Source organism: Lipotes vexillifer, unplaced genomic scaffold (genome assembly GCF_000442215.2).
Source record: "Lipotes vexillifer unplaced genomic scaffold, Lipotes_vexillifer_v1.1 scaffold1587, whole genome shotgun sequence".
NCBI classification, from domain to species: Eukaryota; Metazoa; Chordata; class Mammalia; order Artiodactyla; family Lipotidae; genus Lipotes; species Lipotes vexillifer.
The window spans coordinates 752,285-768,153 of NW_006790570.1; the positions used below are offsets into that span (position 1 = coordinate 752,285).

At 33.1% G+C, this 15,869-nt stretch overlaps 1 protein-coding gene across 1 annotated transcript in view; it reads right to left on the bottom strand.

The window, feature by feature from the left end:
- Positions 1-15,869, bottom strand: part of ARID2 (AT-rich interaction domain 2) — a 171,469-nt gene that overhangs the window by 153,467 nt on the left and 2,133 nt on the right. The window lies entirely within an intron of this gene.

The following is a 15,869-nucleotide window of genomic DNA, read 5'->3' on the forward strand; positions in this document are numbered from 1 at the left end:
GGGAAAGAAGTTCCAGGCAGAGAAAACAGCACATACAAAAGCAAAGAAAGGAGAAAAACTTGGCATGTTTAGAGAAGTATAAATAGAAAAGTATGGCTGGAGTTCAGAGTACATTAAGTCTACCAACACTTACTGACTGTCCATTCACCAAACCTCAAAACAAAGGAAAGAAAAAAACATAGTATCTCCTCAAAGAACGTGCAAGGATATGGTACCCAACTGATTAGCACAGTTAATTCAAACAAAAGAAGGAGTACTGAGCACTTACTTATAAAGCAGACACTGTGTTAGGTACCCAAGATAGAGAAATAAAGAGCATGGCTCCTGCTCTAATGGAGCTAACATTTTACTAAGAAAACAGAGTCAGTTTACCATAGATAGATTTTTAGGTTCAATCCTTATGACAAAAGACTAAGAGAAAACTAAGAGAAAATTACATTAATAGTCCTATTTTCCCCTTCTATTTTCTACATTTTACATAATGAGCATGTGTTACTATACTATGATAATTAAGGAAAATAAAGTTTATAATTGGAAAAGTATGAAACTTGACAGCTGATAGGTTCCCAGTAAATGTCTGAGTAGGTATCTGCTAATTAAAGCCTGAAAAGTTTTAGATTTAAAACTTCAAATATCCAAAATATGGCTACTCACACCACCTCAAAAGCTATGAACCTTACTGTTTCTTGAACACACCAAGCATGCCCCACTGCTGTTTGTAGACTCTTATCCCAGATATCCACCTGGTTTGCTCCTTTGTCTTCCTTGGGTCTTTATTCAAACACCATCCTCTTAGACTTTCCAGTCCACTCTATCTAAAGACGTAACACTCTCCCCATCCAAAAACTATCTCCTTTATCTGCTTTTTTTTTTCTTGCACTTATTATTATCTAATATACCTGGTTTTACTTATTTGTTTTCTAATATACCTGATTTTACTTATTTGTTTACTATGTCTCCTTTCCCTAGCTCCAACAGGGAAAGTTTTTTCTGTTTTCATTACTGATGTATATCCAGTGCATAGAATAGTGTCTGAAAAATGATAAATGATCAGCCATTATTCACTGAATGAATAAAGGGCAGTAGTCTGCATATGGATAAACGTTTGGTCTCTGGTGGCCAGAAGACCTGGATCAAATTCCAGCTCCACCACTTTGTAGTTGTGTGACCTTGTGCAAGTTAACTTCTCTAAATCTTAGTTTCCTTATCTATAAAATGATGATGTTGATATCAATCTTGCAGGATGGTTTTGAGGATTGGAATAATGCAGGTTGAGCAAAATGCCTGGAAAACAGTGAACGTTCAATATATGTTAGCTATTATGATGATGATAATGAACATTCCTGACGCCCAAAGTGCCTCCACTGAGTTATCACATCATTTCCAGTATCCAGTTCTTCAAAAACAATAGTTGTTTGCAAAATCCTTGGATCTTCACATGCTAGTTTGAACAAAACCAGTATTACTCTGGATCAACTCTTACCTTACACAAGATTCTCTCCTGTTTTAGCTTATAAAAAGAGATGGGTGTCTATTTCACCTAAAAAAAATTTTTAAGCGCTACATAAAATTGCACAAAATGCCACATTTATCACAATGCTAATATACATTCTACTAGAACTGACTCTCGGTGCTTGTTTCATAGAACCGCACAAGAAAAGGTTAAGCTTAGGGCCACATCAATGGGATACTATACTACTAATTCTGTTTAGAATTTTTCAATTCATTCAGAATTCCCCAAATTAGATTCCCCATTTGCTGAGAGGCCCACCATACCCACCAGAGTTCATAAGAACCTCCCCATAGAAGGGGATCTGATTCAGTACAACTACAATGTATCAGTGTTGAATTAGGAGCTTTAAGAGGTAAATAAAAAAAAATTTTTTTTAAAGTACTTGGCCCCCAAGACTGGTGGTAAAATAAGAGCAGCAAATTATAATTCACAAAACTAAACTCTAATTCTGACCCCATTACTTATCAGCAATGATACTTAAAGGCTTTTTTCCTCATCTATAAGATAGGATGATACCTATTCTGTAAAGCTATAAAAATCCAGTGAGATGACTATTTGTAAAAATGAGCTATACTATATAAACTATTGCAGCAAACAAATCTTTTGTTAAAAGATTTATTAAAAGATTTTTAAATAAAAAGCCACAATCCCACAACTACCCCAACCATTTTCGTATTTTGCTAATATTCCCTTCAGGTGCTTCTCTTCACACACTTTTTTTTTTTCACACACTTTTTTTAAATAAAGATGAAACCACGTCGAGTTTGAGGAAAACAATACAGCGCGCCTTTTTTAGAGCCAGATAGCCCAGGTTCGAATACTACCTCCTAAAATTACTAACTGTGTGACCTTGGACAAGATTCTTAAACTCCTTTGTCCTGTTTTCTCTTCTTTAACATCAGGATAATAGTAACAGTACCTATGTGATTGGGAGGTATGAAGAAGAAATGAGTTATTATAAACATTTGGTACAGTGCTTGGCACATGGCAAATTTAATGAACAGCTAAGAAAAAACAAAATTCTGCTTTTTAAAAACTTAAGATGATGCCATAAACCAAAAGTACATTATTATCTAAAGTATCATAGAAAGATTCTTTTAAAGATCTCTAGGATACTTTACACTATTTTAAAAATAAATCTCCCTACCATTCCTTTGTCTAGATATTTTACAATGTATAATAGAATCCATCTATTGCTTCATACTTCCAGTAGAGGTCTCCATCTAAAAAATAATGCTATCAGACTGAAAACTTTAAATTAGTATTCCTGTTATTTAAAAAAAAAATAGGGGCCAGATTTATCAAATATGCAAAATTAACTTTTTCCAAGAAAAAACATTTAAAAATAAGGAATATCTGAAGAAAAAGTGACTTTTCTCAGTGATTGTTATATTTTGCTGTGGGTTCTCCAATAATACTCACCTCTCTTATAAACATAATCCTCTGGACAGGAATGGGAAAGAGATAAGACTGTTGGATACAAATGATAAATCATGTGCTTATTTATCACCGCTACTGGCCAACAATTTAATACCTATGCCTCAGAGATGGTACAAATCAGTAAAGTCATCTTAAAGTAAAAGTAAAGGTCATGTTTTGTAGTAGCAAAGAAATCTCAACAATTTTCCACATTTATTCCTTTTAAATCACAACAGAGTAGCTAGAGTAATAAAGGCAGCTCTGAATTGGCTTCTACATTCCCCCTCCTATCATTCAGTAATAGTGACCTGACCTAAGACAAGTCAATTATCCTTATGCAGGCCCACCAGAAAAAATATCATTATTTCTAGCCTACCAAAAAGCCTGGGGCTAGACCACCTTCTTAAGAGCCCTTCTAGTTAAGAATGATGATGCTATGAATTGATAGGTTCAGTAGTCATATCCAACTGTTGCTAAGTACCTACTTCCTGCTCCTATCTTTAGGAATCTAAATTTTCAGGCTCCATAAGCTATATTACTAGGCCTCTATAAAACATCAAATTTGCATATAATATTTAATGTCTACCAGAGCTTGGCTCCTGAAATGTGTAAGACTTAAATGTGTAAGGTAAATATCTATAAGATCTGGTATAACCAAAAATTGACCAAGAAATTACCAAGCAATTTGCTTAAAGCTAATAAATAGTGCTGCATGTGTGCACACGTACACACGCATCCACTTAAACCAACCCCCAGAGTTTATAAACAGGGGGATAAAGAAGGAGGAATGTTCTAAGCAACTCTCAGAATTAGCAAGACTTTAATATCCAAATTATATCTAATTCTGAGGATCAAATATACAATGTAAAAACATAACACATTTGATTTAGTGATAATGGATTTGAATGGATAGACCCAAACATTTAAGATTTCTGGTTGTAACTAAAGCATGAATTTGCTTTTCATCTCCACAGGGTAGATAACCTATAAAGACGACTTTTAAATAAAGACAATTACTTCTCACCTTGAGAAGATAAAAATCAAACAAATATCAAATTGTAGTTTATCCTAGTCTTAATAACATAAAAATCAAGCAATGAATTAAAAACAAGAACAAAATTATTGCCTTGTTTTTGTATAACCAGTGATGCAATGGCCAGCAAAGAATGAAATAGTGAAGAGCTCTTAATGGACAGATAGACAAAGGTAATTTTCCTCCAAAGTTTTCATTTAGCATTTTAGCTGATTTTTATTTATATATTAAATTCCTAGAAGATGAGAAATATTCACATTCAAGCATAAGCTGCAAAATAAGATTTAAAATTTTTAATAATCAGTATTAGTTCCTCTCTTGAACACTGATAATAATCACAGATTTTAAAAAATTAAAGTCAAACACTAGTAGATAAACATATGAAGGATATCACTAAATCTGACTTTTAAGTCTAACAGTATTATTCATTCCATAAACAGATATAGAAATACTATGTTAATAAAACATACAGAGCTAAGACTGCATCAAGAGCACACAGCATGCAGTGTCCTACTCAATGAGGAAATGATAGAAACATCCAACTAAGGTCAGCATCAAGGCAAGGAAAAGATTCCCTCGTCTCCCTATTTCAGAGTGGCCAATACAATCAGACAAAAGAAAATGATTAAAGGCGTAAAATTTAGAAAAGAAGTTATCCCCATTTGCAGATGACATACTAGTATGTCTAAAAAAATTTTTTAATCAATGATAAAACTAATACAAGTGGCAAAACAATTAAGGTGCCAGATTGCAATATAAAAATCAGTAACTTTCATATAAATGATAACTAATTAGAAGATATAATGGAAGAGAAAACCAAATTTACAGTAGCAAGAAAAATGATAATATACTTAAGAATAAATTTAAGAAATGTCAAAAACCTGTAAAAGGGGCTTCCCTGGTGGCGCAGTGATTGAGAGTCTGCCTGCCAATGCAGGGGACATGGGTTTGAGCCCTGGTCCGGGAAGATCCCACATGCCACGGAGCAACTGGGCCGGTGAGCCACAACTACTGAGCCTGCACGTCTGGAGCCTGTGCTCCGCAGCAACACAGGCCGCGACAGTGAGAGGCCCGCGCACCACGATGAAGAGTGGCCCCCGCTTGCCACAACTAGAGAAAGCCCTCGCACAGAAATGAAGACCCAACACAGACGAAAAATAATTAATTAATTAATTAATTAATTTTTAAAAACCTGTAAAAGGAAAACTTTAGACTCTTGAATGACACAAAAAGATTGAATAGAAGACTTTCATTTTTCTTGGCGAGGTAAACTCAGTATCATCATGTCCATTCTCCTAAGGTAATTGTTTTTAATTTAATGCAATCCCCATTCCAAAAAAAAAAAGAAAGAAAAAGCTTTTTTCTGAAACTAGAACAAATTAATACTAAAGTTCATATGGGAAAAAAAAATAAACAAATACCCAAGAAAACCTTGTAAAAAAAGAACTATGAGATGGGAATGGCACTACCGAATATTAAAACATGCTATATAAAGCCACAATAATTACAATATAGTGACATACCATTTCTTAACCCACCAGATAGATAAAACTTCAAAAGCTTGACAAACACATGGTAAGGCCATGGGAAACAGGTACCTTCATATACTGCTAATGGGAATGCAAAATAGTTCTCTCCTACTTGGAGAGAATCTGGTGGGAATTGGGCAGAATTTAATCAAATACATATGCCTTTATTCTTTGATTATTGCATCAACCCCCACTTTAGTAATTTACTCTGAAGATACATCTCCAAAAATTTGAAAATTGGTTTGCATAAAGCTACTAGATTTGCAGATTATTCATGTGACATTATTTGTTATTGTAAAATACTGGGAAAAGCCTAAGTCATTATGTAGGAGACTGGATGAATAAAGTAGGATATATCCACACAATGGAATACTATGCAGCTGTTAAAAAAAAAGGAATTTTATGAACTTACTTAGAGTGATAGGCAAGATATTGGGCTGGCCAAAAAGTTCCTTTGGGTTTTTCCGTAACATCATATAAAAACCCGCACAAACCAATATATTAAATTTCATTTTGGCCAACCCAATATATTAAATGAAAGAAAGCAAAATAAAAAAATAGTGTGCATTCTTAATGTTAAGATGGGGAACTAAAAATGCATGTATATATCTCCTTATTTTTACAAAACAAAAGAAAAACAAAAAAACAGGAAGGATAACCAGCAACTATTGGTTACCAAAAGAGCATGGGTAGGAATGGGGCAGAAGTGACAGGGAAGAAAAGAGGGTAGAGGGTAAACTCCAAGCATATCTTTGCTCAAATTTTGATTTTAGAATCTTAAGGGTTTTATATATTCATAAATAAAATTAAAGGAACAAATAAAGGGGAAAACACAAGATTGAATACAAATGGAGAAAATGTGAACTTTACTGTTTTAAGTGAATAACAATACCCAGAAAAATAGAATCCAGTCACTGTGAACCTTTTTTAACACAATTATTTACAGATATAAAGTCAGTCTGAACACAAAAAGAAATGCAAATAAATTTGTAACTCTACTTGGCGGGTTTGTTGTTTGTAGTGGTATGGGTATAACAATTCTGAAACTATTCTCTATGTATTACAAAACTAACAAGATAAGTAAATACACTGGTATTAGGAATTAGGATTCTCAATGCAGTTAAAGGGAGATACGTGGAATGGAAGAAGGCAAGAGAAAACGTGTGTGGATTGTAATTAGAGATATCAGTATAGCCTTATGATTTTCAAGATGTGTATATTCATATTTAAAATAAGTAAACTTCCTAGCTCTGTCCTCTGAAAGGGCCCAGAAGAAAAGATAATCCAATAACAATGGGTACATCTACCACCCAGATTTGGTTTCTATATACCATTCCACACTAAAAGGAACCAGGACTTCTTGAAGAAATAGCTGATGCTACAGCAGGGAAAGCAAAACACAAGTTGACTCTAGAAGATCTTATTTTGTCAGAAGGCAAGAAAAAGCTCAAAAATAATAGTAACTTGATAAAAATACACAGAAGGCAGCTTGAAAGGGCTCCTCCTGGCCAAACTGAAGCAGCAAAATGCATAACTGCAATAGATTTTAATCCATTGTATAATATAAAAATCTAATAAAAAATAAAAATATTTTCCGTATCATAGATTGCCAACTAATAAGATGTAGAAGAAATGATAAAATTAGAAAAAAACATCATACAGCCATCATAATAACTGATTGAGGCAAGAATCATCAATGGATATTAAAACCATTGGGTAAAAGTTTGATGGTGAGCAAGATATTTACAGTCTCAAAGTACATCTCCACAGTTCACTTGCTAATTACAAAACAGAAAATGGAAACTTTACAGTGGAGAAACCAGGAGGACACCACCTTAACCAAAGTTAATGTCAGCAATAATGGGACAAAGTGACATCACATACCTCCTGCCAAAAATACTTAACCTAAATCTAATCCTGAAAAAAACCTCAGAAAAATCCAAATTTTATAGCACAGTTGACCCATACTCTTCAAAAATGGTAGTATCACAAAAGACTGAAGAACTACAGATAACTAAATGTGATACAAGATCACAGATTAGGGATGGTTGGGTATGACAGCTATAAGACATCTTTGGGGCAACTGGTAAAATTTGAATAAGATCTGTATATAATACAGATAATATGATTATATTCATGTTAAGTTTTCTGAATTTGATTACTTTACTCTTGTTACATAAGAGAATGTTTTTATTCTTAAGTAATATACACTTACATTTAGGAGGAAAGGGCATTATAACTGTAATGACAGCAAATGATTAAACAATAGTAATAATAACAATTATAATAATGTGTATATATGTATACACACCATCACATATAAAAAGGAAAACACAAAACAAATGTGGTAAAATAACAATTGGTCAATATAAATGAAGTGTAAACAAGAATTCACATACAGAAAGCGTAAAAAAGATTTAACAATTCTGGACTTCCCTGGTGGCGCAGTGGTTAAGAATCCACCTGCCAATGCAGGGGACACGGGTTCGAGCCCTGGCCCGGGAAGATCCCACATGCCTCGGAGCAACTAAGCCCGTGTGCCACAACTACTGAGCCTGTACTCTAGAGCCTGCGAGCCACAACTACTGAGCCCACATCCCCCAACTACTGAAGCCCGCATGCCTAGAGCCTGTGCTCCGCAACAAGAGAAGCCACAACAATGAGAAGCCCGTGCACCGCAACGAGGAATAGCCTCCACTCACCGCAACTAGAGAAAACCCACGCAAAGCAATGAAGACCCAAATGCAGCCAAATATCAATCAATAAATAAATAAAATTTAAAAAAAGATTTAACAATTCTGAAGAAAGAAAACATAGGAAGGAAAAAAAAGATAGGTTTATCATTTCTCTCTCAACCAGATTTTTTACTACTAAATTAATACATCGCAATGTGGGGTTACCTGGCAAAAACTACTCAAAAATTCAGAAGTTTGACTTTTTAATGGTGTAAACTAAAAAGATTATACCAAACCACTTAAGCACTCTTGACCTATTACTTGTGAGTGCACTTGGAGGTACAGCCTGCTTAGGTACTAAATACTGTTTATGAAGTCCTAAGTGGTCTGATCTGTGCTCAAGTACATTGAAAATTCACTTCACCTATGAACCATTATGGAAAATGTGATCAACTTGGGCATTATTACTGACACATTTAAATTCAACCCCACCTCTAAAGTACAACTGGTTAGGACCCTAACTATGGTCTCTTCTTTGTCTTATTTTAATGGAAGAATGTTCCTACTGACCTCATATATGTTTATATTAACATTTTATTTATTTAAAATAACCAGTGGGCTAGGAGAGGAGCAAACACAAATTTCATTTGAAAACACGTCACCATGAAAGATGTGTATATTATAATTATATAATAAACATCATCTCTGTGCACAGAGCAGCTGACCACTGAACACTATAAGTAAGAATTTACCAAGTACAACGGTTAAGAACTCAGAAAGAAAGAATTGAAGATACTTGCCATGTATCCCATTAAGATGTATATTCAAATAATACATTCTTGTACAACTTTATTCAAATCCTACTTCATAAAAAGCAATGCTTTGGCTTGGTGCCATTACACAGTAATGAAAAAACTCATTTACTGAAAGAAGCAAAAGATAAACATACTAGGGCATGGAATATACCTGAAGATATTTAACAACTGTGGATAATGGAGGGTTATGTATAAAACAAAGCTTTGTGAAATGTAAAGCAGGTCTATCACCAGGGAAAAGAATGGAAAGGTAAAGAGGAGTGTGGTTTGAAAATATATAAAATAAACCTTACCAAGTGGCAATTATGGCTGACACTTAAGATTGAAAGTTGGATAATAACCTACAGCCTTTTTTGTTTTTTTTTTTAGTAGCCCGTATGCTCCAGAAGAAAAGAGTCTGAGTGGTGTAAAGAAATTCTTTTCTAAGTGTTATTTTTTCTGAGATTAAATAACATCAATTACTTCTGAAATCTGAAATGATAAAAATAAAATCTTACATATGAAAAGTTTGAAACATGAAGATAAAGTGCATTAAACAAAACAAGCTATTGTTAGTATTGTTATTTTTAAAGGAATTTATACAATATAAATGAACTCCCCTGAGCAGTACTGAGATAGACCAACAAAATCCTCACAAAGAGAAAAAGCAGTCAGTAAATTCAATAAAATAAATGGCAGTCCATTTGGGGAAAATATTATAAAGTCTTATTTAAAAACAAAACCTAGATATTAAGAAATTTTATTTTTAATTGATTTTTTAAAATCCAAATTACTATGCAAATAGAGTTAGGATAAGCTCAAATTGGTAGTTCATTTACCCCTTTTTTTTTCCCCTTAAGTGGAGCCCTTGTTATCTTCTCGAGAGCCCAGAAACAAAGTAGGGTGTGTCCAGGCTCTGCTTAGAGATGACAGGTGCAGCTTGAGCAGGTGCCCCTAGACCAGATGTCACCTAGAGGTTTTGCTCTGGATGCAGCCCTGGCCAACATGTTGGTGCCAAGTTAAACCAGTTATCTCAGCAACTCAATTGGTTTAATTCCAACACTTAGATCAGCTGTTCTCAAACTTCAGTGTACTTAAGAATCACCTGGGGCACACTTTAAAAAAATAGTGTTTTAGACCATTAAGTCATAAAACCACTGATCAATCTTAGCACCACTAAAACAGGACAACTAAACATTATATGCCTCATAAGCTGATGAAAAGCACAGCACTATCTATTAAAGTACACCTAAAATACTAAACTTGAATTTTTTCAATCTTTAAATCTAATAGTTTTTAGGAAATAGATACAGGGGATAGAGAAACAAGTTAACTGACACTAGAAGGAAGCAGTCAACCAAATCTAGAATTTAGGGCATTCTAAAGGACAACTGACCCCACCACTTCAATAAGTCAGTGGCATGAGAGGAAAAGGGAACTGTTAAGAGACTAATGGGATAAAAGAGCCAAAACAAGAGATTCAGCCCCACCATAAAATTCTCTTGCAGTAAGATGGGGTGGACCTGCAAACACTAATTTAGATATTAATGGAAATATGAATCTATCATTTGGGGACAATAATTCATAATGCAGTATCTATTCCTACATATCACCAAGAGATTCCAGTTCCAGCCACAGATCACTGCAATATACTTAGTCACAAGGGTATATACCTTGTAGGAACGAATTAACTTTGAATTCACAGCATAATGAATACTCAAAAAGTATCCAAGCACAAGTGATATTTTTTAATGTTTGAAACAAAAAATTGTATGTTAGACTCTATTTTAATAACACAATTCTTGGAAAGTGCAATAAAATTCATAGAAAATCTGAATGCTACTGAGAGTGACAATTTGCTGTAAACCATCTCTTTATTCCAGGTCCCCCAAAAGTTTTATATCCTAAGTGAATCCATTAATAACCTTTATGATAGGTAACCAATACTAGTATCAATCACCATATATACATTTTTGTGTACTTCTGAATAAAAAGAATCAACCTGCCTATTTCCTGAGCTCTACCATGGATAACTGAACTAACCATATTACTTACATTTATTTTAAACTCAAAAGCCAAAACTTTTGCTTTTCATAACAATTATGCTTACAATTTCAAACCATAAAATATTTGAAGACAATCTTTAATTCTAACATCTCCATTTTTATCTCCAGTAAGTTTGGTCCTTAAACCAAGATCTACTTCTAAACAGCTTTTCCTAAAATCAAAATTCATGATTATGACCTATGTTTTTAAAATGGTAGAACTGAAGCAAATACAGATTTTAGCATGACTATCATATTTCAACAAAAGTAGTTACTATTCTGCAAAACAATGTGACCAATGATTTGGCTACCTTTCTCTTCCTGGCAATGAACAAAAGATAATTTTAATGTCCCCTATTTGAACAACTATTTAAGTATTACCAATATAATTCTGCACAGCAATTGATAAAGATAAGCAAATAAAAGCACCATAAAAATCATTTAAATCTGTATATATATCTATATAAATATACATAGTTACCTCTCATTTCTCATTTTCCATATTTAGAATTTTTCTTCCTTTACCCTCATTTCTTCTAGCTCAGGGTTTCCCAAACTGTGCTCCACAGAACTTAGTAGATGTTCCGCAAACATTCCCCTGCGATGTACGGTAGTGTTTGGGAACCATCATTTACCATAGGTGGAGGGAGGGAGGTAATAAATAGTGTTTCTCCAAATTGCCTTGAGATCTACAACTCACATTAACAAAACACAGTCTCTACGAAGTCCTTCAATGAAGTAACACAAATTTATCGTTATTACTCAAATTCATTTAGCCTTTTTTCAGGGAAACATATTGACATTTCAGGAAAACAAGTGCTTCATACAGCCCAAATTGGGAATCTTCACTCTAACTGATCCTGAATACCCAGGAGTGTGGTGTCGATGGTGGTGCCAGATGAAAGCAGTAGAAAGAGATCCACCCCCCATATGTCCTCTACTTCCTAATTCAAACAAACCCTACATTTACTAGCAAACTTGAGGAGGGACTGTACAACTCTGGAAAATGCTCAATAAGCAGCCTTCCCCCAAATAATAATGAAAAAAAACTCTAAATACTTTACCTAAAAACATGCAGTACTGAGTACTTACTGACTAATGCACCTAAATTCCAGTGAATTAAAATGTTTGTTTTTCCTTCCTTTTCCAACTTCCAATATCATTTCATTTCAGATTATAAAATATTCACAGACGTGATATACTTCTCTATCAGTCATAGTGGGTTTTACATACAACCAACTGAAAATACTAAATCAACAACAGAGAAGAGGTAGGATTATAAGAGTGCTCCTCTTTAGAAGCAGACAATTTTAGTTGACAGCTAAGGCAGAAAATTTAAATGCAAAAAAGCATATAAACATTTCTGGGAGTTACAGTTAAGTTCTTAGTTTGTGTCCTCAGTGAAAACTATCCACCCTGGAAAGAGTTAGATTTATTTCTACTTGAGGGCAAATTTAAGCTATTTAAAACATGGTTTCTAAGACACAACACTAACCTAGCTGAGGTCTCATAAGTCTTTCAACTTTTTCTACTTTCCACTCCTCCTTTCAAAAAGTTTGCACACCCTCTAAACTGTAACAGAATATGAGAAGATATCACAATCAGGTTTGTTCAAAATGAAAGGTTACAGTTTACAAAATTAATTTTAAAATGCATATATGAATAATTTATTTAGATACAATTTTTCTTCCAGTCTTCATATTACTTTTATTTTCCTTCCTTAAATAAGGAGAGCAATCTCCATTTATCAATTCTGTTGATACACAAACTCAATATATTACTTTTTTTACTTATTTATTACAATTTTGAAGCATTCTTTCATTTAACCTCAAGTGATTCATAAAAGGCTTTCTCTTAAAAAAAAGTGATCTACATGGTAGACACTAACCACCCAGCACACAAGTGTATTCATTCTATTTACCTGATAAATATAAACTTTAATTGGTATAACTTAAGGCAGGGCTTCATCCACCAAGGGGGGAAAAAATAAATAAATTCACAATGAAACTGAAAATTCACTATAGCGGGTACAATTCTACAATTAAGTTTCTGACTATTCCAAAGGTACATGTAAAAAAAATCATTTTATAAGAAAATCAGTAACATACAGTGTTGTACAACAAATTTTTTTAAGTCCAAGGTATTTCACCTCTTTTTCAAAAAATCAAGTTTTATAATGGAAACATCAACTTGACCTCGACTATAGCTGTACTATTGGCATCAGTAAGCTAAAACAAAATTCTTCAACTAAGTATTTGAAATATTTACCTAAATCTTCATACCAAGGCTTCAAATTCTTAACAAAAAGAGCAGTAAATTGTCCCCCAATCTTAGTACCAAAACAAAATGAAAATATAAAATTAACTGAGTAAATATGGAACACACTGGGTATAAATACACTCAGGCATAAATTTAACCATAAGTAATTTCCAATTATATTTTCTTAAAATCACTTTGACTAACAAAGTGATTCATAATAGACTGATTAAATATTACTGAACACATATCAAGAATACAACTTTTTTTCCAATTAACAAATGCCCCTAAAGCCATTTAGATACTTTTGCACTTTAATTTCTTCATCTACAAAATGTGGGAAATTATTAACTTATCCTTTATACTTATAAAGATATTCTAATAATGAACATCTGTGGAATATATTGTGATGCACATGCCAAGAACGAAACTAAGTGAAAACAAAATACATAGACATAATAGATGAGTAATATCCAAGCTTTAAATATAGTACTTTTACACATTATCAGTAGGCACTTTTTATTTTTAAAAATTAACTCCCAATGTTAAAACAAATAATCAATTGCATTTTCAATTTTAGACTTTGAGAAATTTTTGTAGACAATCTACAACTGAATAAGTGTATGTTTGACACAATCAAACTAACTTTTGGCAGACCACTAAACTCAAGTCTCTATATTTGATGTCTATGCCTGTTACAATGGCCAGCATATTAGTTTGCTCTTCTTTATTTAAATGTCTGCAATACCATGAAAATATATCATAAAATACCAGGCTAACAGCTAGCTACCCATCTTACTACAGAGGAATGTCAGCAAATTTTAAACTTCTAAACAAGAACACATGTAATGACAGTCTTACAGTAAGTCAAATGAAACAGCAGTTCATATTAAAAAAAAATTAGTCCACCTGTGATTTATAAACACACTGCATTATCTACTCAGCAGAAACCATGATACTCAATTTGACATATCAAAGAAGGAACTTACAAAGTCACTTGATTACTGTTGGTTACTATGAAGAGGCGCTCATGGTTAAGTAACAGAATTACTGTGAAAGTTTGGCATCCTGTCTGCCAGTTAAGATTTTTCAGAGGAAGGTGTAAAACCCATCATAATACATGTCCTCTTACTGTGCAATATTACACCACTATGGAAAAAAATCTTCCAAGGTTGGTAGTACCCAATTTTTGACCAGCATATTTCTTTTGTATTTCTTTACAAGCCATGCAAATCTTCACATGGTTTTATTTTCCAAAACAAATACTTCAACTTTTTTCCTAGTAGCCTAGCTACAACCCTACAAAAACAAACCTGGAGAGTGACATATGGAGGAAAAACAAGTTTAGCTAAGGACACAGTTCAAAATGTAGCTTCTAATAAGAGCATAAAACTCAAACTGACCCGAGAACAATATAGAGTTGTGAACAATCCTGAAACTACATAGTTAAAAACAGTATCATCAATGGATGATAGATCCCAAGATAGAAATCACAACTGGAAAAACAATATTTATGTAACTTATAATAAACTGGGAGTCTAGCCATTTGATTATGCTAAAGCTCTGTTAGTATGCATGTAAACTCTTCAGAAAAACACACATCCCATGAAACATATATATCATACAGTACCTTCTGGATATTAAAATCAATCAATCATCCAATAAATATCAGGCATAACTTAACATGTATTTTAAATGGTCTAAAATCCAAATGGTTCAAACTGATTACCAGAAAACCAGGACATGTATTAACAGTACTCCTCTGAATATTATAAATGAAAATGAGCAAATAAGTATCACCATAAATAAAAAACTTTCTACTTCTCACCACATTACTAAATCAACAATTTTGAAGGTTAATTTTGTTTTACTTTGTTTTTTGTTTCAGTCTTTTATTTTAAAATGCACTCTGACACATGCCATCACACCCTCACAAGAGATAACAACTAACCATATTTAATATTTTCTAGACTTCTGTGTAACTCAGTAACTACTCACAAAGTTCTGCAAACTCTTCAGCTTCAAGCCTGAAGTCAATCTAAGATAGCCAACAGAAAGTACACCTGTGCAATTACTGCATTTCCTATTCCAGAATGCTGAACATAACACAGAATATGTACATCTGGATATTGCATTTGGAGCAATGATAAATGCCAAACTCAAATTATGTAGAAGCCACATTACTAAAAGGCCATCCTATAAAATCATTATTAAAAAGCAAAATATAAAGAGCATTATTTTAGTTTTAAATAACAAACACCAACTAAAGAGCCTTTATGGGTAAGTAAAATAAATATTAAAAATAAAAGATGACCCCATAATAAATTACAATATAAAAATATTTCTAGGAGAAAAACTGAGAAAAAATTAAGGCTGAATCACAAAATATATATCTAAACTGTTATCACATGCCAACTAAATAAGAAATTTACTTTGTCAAATAAATAGTCAAAAAAGAAGGGGAAGAATGAAAGAAAATCCAAATCAAAGTATTCTATTTTGTAGTATCCCTAATTTTTCTAAATAGATAATAATCCTTTTAAAGCTTTTTAAGTCATTCAAAAATTCCAAAAAAAAAATTTATATATATATATATATATATATA